This window comes from Geospiza fortis, unplaced genomic scaffold, assembly GCF_000277835.1.
Source record: "Geospiza fortis unplaced genomic scaffold, GeoFor_1.0 scaffold148, whole genome shotgun sequence".
NCBI classification, from domain to species: Eukaryota; Metazoa; Chordata; class Aves; order Passeriformes; family Thraupidae; genus Geospiza; species Geospiza fortis.
In genome coordinates, this window is record NW_005054655.1 from 25,859 (window position 1) to 31,652 (window position 5,794).

Consider the following 5,794-nt stretch of genomic DNA (forward strand, 5'->3'; position numbering starts at 1 on the left):
GGGGGGGCGGCGGGGGCTGCACACACCCCGCTGGCCGCCAGCAACACCACTACCGACACCCCTGCTTCCCCACTGACACCTCACAGACACCCCTGCTTCCCTACCGATATCCCACCGACACCCCTCCTTCCCCACCGACCCCCCTGCTTCCCTACCGATATCCCACCGACACCCCTCCTTCCCCACCGACCCCCCTGCTTCCCTACCGATATCCCACCGACACCACTGACACCTCACAGACACCCCTGCTTCCCTACCGATATCCCACCGACACCCCTCCTTCCCCACCGACCCCCCTGCTTCCCTACCGATATCCCACCGACACCCCTGCTTCCCCACCGACGCCCCAGTTTCCACAGACCCCTCTTCCTCCCCACCGACACTCCCATGGAAACGCTCCTTACACTCAAGTTCCTCCATGGACACCCCTCCTTCCACACCAGCACCTCCATGGAGAGCCCTGTTTCTGCAGTGACAGCCCCACGGATCCTCTGTTCCCACGGACAGCCCCACAGTCACCCCACATTCCATGGCAGCTTTCCCACAGACACTGCTCCTTCTGCCCTGGCACCCCATGGCACCCCTCTTTTCCTGCTGCCACCTCCAGTGTCACCTGCCCTGCATCTTCCCCTGCAGTGACCTGTGCTCTTTGCCCACAGACCTCTACACTGGCACTCCCTCCTTCCCCAAGGATGCCCCATGGATAATGATTCCTTCCTCATGGACCCCCAAACCAACACCTGTTCCTTCCTCAGACATCCAGAACAGCCCCTAAACCCCTTCCCAATGGACACCTCACACCAGCAGCAATCCCTTCCCCACGGACACCCACAGGGACACAAACAATCCCTCAGTGCCATTCCCAAACTCGCCTTCAGTGCTATTCCCAAACAATCCCTCAGTGCCTTTCCCAAACAATCCCTCAGTCCCATTCCCAAACAATCCCTCAGTGCCATTCCCAAACTCGCCTTCAGTGCCATTCCCAAACAATCCCTCAGTGCCATTCCCAAACAATCCCTCAGTGCCATCCCCAAACTCGCCCTGAGATCCCCAGGCCTCACAGGAGTCCCCACATCATCTCCTGGCCACACTCCTCAGGGACCGCAGGCTGTGCCAGCACATCACCTTGTGCCCCTGTGCCAAGGGAAAGTGTCTGTACCTGCCCAGGTGAGTGGGAATATCTGGGATACAGGACAGGCACCTCGGGTTCTCGCACAGCGTCCAAGGTGACCATGGCCTGGGAATGGAACTGGTGCCATCCCTGTGTGACACCCGTGCAGCTGGGCACAGCCACATGGCTGATGGGGAGCTGTGGATGGCACAGCCACCTCTCCCAGGTGGGATTCCTGCTCAAATCCCAGCAAATTCTCACTGGAAATTCACTCTGGTGTGTACAAACACAGAGGAACACCGGAGTCTCCAGGTTAACAAACACAGAGCAAAAATCCCCTGTGGTTTAATAACCTGGCATTAGCCATCCCTGCATGCACAGGCTCACGGGCCATATCCAGTAAATCCTGCCTTAAACAGGCATTCATGCCATTTAAAGTTTCTTTTCTCTGCACAATGCATAGAAATAATTACAAGCATCTCTGTATTTTTGAGCATTTCAAAGCGATTGGGAATACACAGGCAGGATTATCCTGCTCATGAGGAAGCACCCTGGTGATGGCTACAAGGATCCTCAGGGAGGAGGATGCCCACAGGAGACAAAAGAGTCCCTGAAGTTTGCCTTTAAAACACGTTTTTTCCTGCCTTTTAGCATCCTGTCTTCCCCAGCAGCTTCCAAATAAGTGAATAAATACAGCTGCTGCTTTATTGCTCCTTATCCAAACAGGCAGCTCTGATCCTGCTGCCGTGGAGCCACGGCCCTAATTGGAATCACACGTTCAAAGCTGGGCGAGTGCTGAAGCCTCTCCCAGAAAAGTCACCTTGGGAAAAAAAAACATCCTCGGAGATTCACAGCTCCTGGCTTTGCTGGCACAGAGGATGTGTGGGATTGAACACGGGTGTCATTAGATGAGGTTTAGGGTTATTAAAAGATTATTAAATCAATTCATGATTTTTGCTCTTTATAATAAGTCCTGACTGGTGCTGTGATTCCCAGGGAAAGCAATGTCAGAGCTGCTGCAGTTATTAGAGGAGCTGTGTTGGAGTTGGGATGGGCAAGCTGCAGGCAGAGCTGGGACACTGATGGATCCCCCTGGCAGGATGGGTAGACAGACGGATGGACAGGGAGCTTGTGGGATGGACAGGGACCTGCTGGGATGGACAGGGAGACTCTGGGATGGACAGAGACCTGCTGGGATGGACAGAGACCTGCTGGGATGGACAGAGACCTGCTGGGATGGACAGAGACCTGCTGGGATGGACAGAGACCTGCTGGGATGGACAGAGACCTGCTGGGATGGACAGAGACCTGCTGGGATGGACAGAGACCTGCTGGGATGGACAGAGACCTGCTGGGATGGACAGAGACCTGCTGGGATGGACAGAGACCTGCTGGGATGGACAGAGACCTGCTGGGATGGACAGAGACCTGCTGGGATGGACAGAGACCTGCTGGGATGGACAGAGACCTGCTGGGATGGACAGAGACCTGCTGGGATGGACAGAGACCTGCTGGGATGGACAGAGACCTGCTGGGATGGACAGGGAGCTGCTGGAATGGACAGGGAACCCCTAGGATGGACAGGGAGCTGCAGGGATGGACAGGGAGTCCCTAGAATGGATTCCCCATTCCAGGGAGCCACAGAGTTGGACAGGGACCCGCTGGGATGGACCGAGGGATGCACCGGCAGCCAAAGCCCAGCTGATTTTTGCCTTCACTCCTCGTGCCTGGCCGCAGCCGGTGCCTAATGACGTGTCCTGTTTCCCATTAGTGCTGTGTGCTCAGCTAATGCATTCTGGTGGGAAAGCTGGAAATTTTCACCCGCTGGTAATGACTTGGGAAATGTAGCACCCAGCAGCCAGGCAGGGCCGGGGGCTCTGCCCAGGACCCCCCACCTCCCCTGCCCACACCTGCTCCAAGCACCGGCCCCAGACCCTCCAGAGAGGGGACATGAAAGGATGGGATCTGATCCTCTCTGGTTTTCTGGTGGTGGTTATTTAATTTATTTTATTTTATTCACTTTATTCTATTCATTATATTTTATTCCTGTTTTGTTTTTCAAGAGCGTAAAAAATAAAAGGGGAATGGGGGGGGAAATCTCTTAGGGGGAGTTTCTTAGAGAAGGGGTAAAAAAAAATCCCAACAACAAAACAACAACCCAAAAAGCCCCCCAAAAAGCCCCCAGCCCTTTGTAAACATCCCCCCTGAGCAAAGGGAAGGAGGTGAAAAGCATTTCCTGATAACTCCATTAAAGAATGAGGCTGCATTAACATTCCAAGTCCCTCGACAAGAGATGAAAGTGGGGAACTCAGTTCAGCCTCTCCTGCTCCAGATGTTATTATGGGCTCCCTGAAAGGTTTTTTTATTTCTTTTTTTGCAAAGAGACAAAGATGTTGCCTACTTCAAACGGGGCTAATTGATGCTAATGACTATCAGATAGAGGGGGGGCCCTTTTTCCCCCTGCCAAGGGGAAAGAGAGAGCGCATTTTACAATCCCCCCATAGAAAACGCCCCACTCTTCAATCCAGGTTGGTGCTTTAGGGATTTTTGTTCCTCCCTGGCTGCTGCTTTCTCTCCTCCTCCTCCTCCTCATTCCCCCCCTCCCCGCTTCATCTTTTCTGTCCCCCTTCTCCTGGGCACCCCGCAGCTCTCACTTGTTTGCCCATGAGAAATTTCACACCTCGCCTCTCGGTGAGGAGAGCCCGGCTCCATTTCCATCCCTCTCCCAGCCCCAAACCCATCCCAGCGGGGCGAGAGGGGCGGCGGAAATTTCCCCAAACGCGCAGCAAGCACACGCGAAAACGTGACGGGGATTTGGTGCATCTGTAATCCCAGGCGTGAGTGCTCCTGAGTGCTCCTGCCAGCGGGAAACACCCCGGGAGAGAGCGATCCATCCATCGGGAGCACCCCTGCGGCAGGGGAGGAGGGATCCCTGGTCCCTGGTGCTCCTGCAGTCAGGGGAGGATGGATCCCAGGTTCCTGCACTCAGGGGAGGATGGATCCCAGGTTCCTGCAATCAGGGGAGGATGGATCCCAGGCTCTCTGTGCTCCTGCAATCAGGGGAGGATGGATCCCAGGCTCCCTGCAATCAGGGGAGGATGGATCCCAGGTTCCTGGTGCTCCTGCAGTCAGGGAGGATGGATCCCAGGTTCCTGCAGTCAGGGGAGGATGGATCCCAGGCTCCCTGCAATCAGGGGAGGATGGATCCCAGGCTCCCTGCAATCAGGGGAGGATGGATCCCAGGTTCCTGAAGTCAGGGGAGGATGGATCCCAGGTTCCTGAAGTCAGGGGAGGATGGATCCCAGGTTCCTGGTGCTCCTGCAGTCAGGGGAGGATGGATCCCAGGATACCTGTGCTGCTGAGCCGAGAGGGTACTCCTGCTCATTGAAATAAATGGCCCAGCGCCAACAACCTGAGGGGGCTGAAATCCTGAGCTGGTGTCTTTTAATGAAAATTGCCTTTAAAATGGCATTCTGAACACCAGGTGTTGGCCTTACGTCAGATTTTTGCAGAGGTTTCTCCTGTGCTAATCCAAAGTGACAGTAAATGATAATCCATGGACCAGCAATGGGAAATTAGGAATGTTCTCAGCCCCATGGCTCTTTGAGCTGGCGCTTTGCCCCTTTCCAAACCAGATCCCACCAAATCCTCTAGGAGAGGGGAATGGGGAACCTTCTTTGCAGTGGGAAGAGGAGCGCAGGTTTTATCCGAGGAGGATGATGGATGTGTTCCTATTCCTCCAGGATAACCAAATAATGAAAGGATAATAGAAAAGATAAATTCCTCTGGCTCACAACAGTAGCTGTGGGTGCTCTGTGCACCGGGAGCACCTGGCAGTGGGTGCCAAGGAGCCCCCTGCCTCAGCTCTGTCCCCCTCCTGTGACAGGGAGCCAGGAGCCCCCTGCCTCTGCTCTGTCCCCCTCCTGTGACAGGGAGCCAGGAGCCCCCTGCCTCAGCTCTGTCCCCCTCCTGGTGACAGGGAGCCAGGAGCCCCCCTGCCTCAGCTCTGTCCCCCTCCCGCCCGGCCCCCCCCCTGCCTCAGCTCTGCCCCCCTCCTGTGACAGGGAGCCAGGAGCCCCCCTGCCTCTGCTCTGTCCCCCTCAGACAGGCCCTGGGGAGCTGCAGACCGCAGTACTGGAGTTGTCTCCTCCTGGTAAATCCCGTCCCTCCCTTTGCAGGAGGATCCAGGTCTCCCTCTGGATCCTCAGCACCTCGCAGGATCCCGCCAACAGCCCCAGAGTGGGTGAGGACCGGAGCAAGGGGAGCCTGGGTTCCAGGTGACAAGGGCAAGGCCGCCCCCCAAGGACCCTGCCAGAGCCAGGTGTCAGTGGAGCATGGGATGGACAGGACAATCTGGGGACATGCCAGTGTCACAGGTCATCCCAAAGGTGGCCTGGAGAGGAGTCCCTGCCCGTTCTCTCCATCCTTGTCACCTCATTTTGTCTCCTCCCTGTCAAACCCCCCCAAGCTGAGTCAACATGGCCCAGGCCAGGCTGGACGGGGTTTGGGACAGCCTGGGACAGTGGCACGCGTCCCTGCCACGGCAGGGGTGGAACGAGATGGTCCCCAAGGTCCCCTCCAGCCGCAGCCGTTCCGTGATTCTGTGTTCATTCCCCGCCGTGCCGAGGCCCTGGGTTTGTGCTGGGGGAGGCAGAGGACAGCACCCCCAGCCCAGACAGCCAA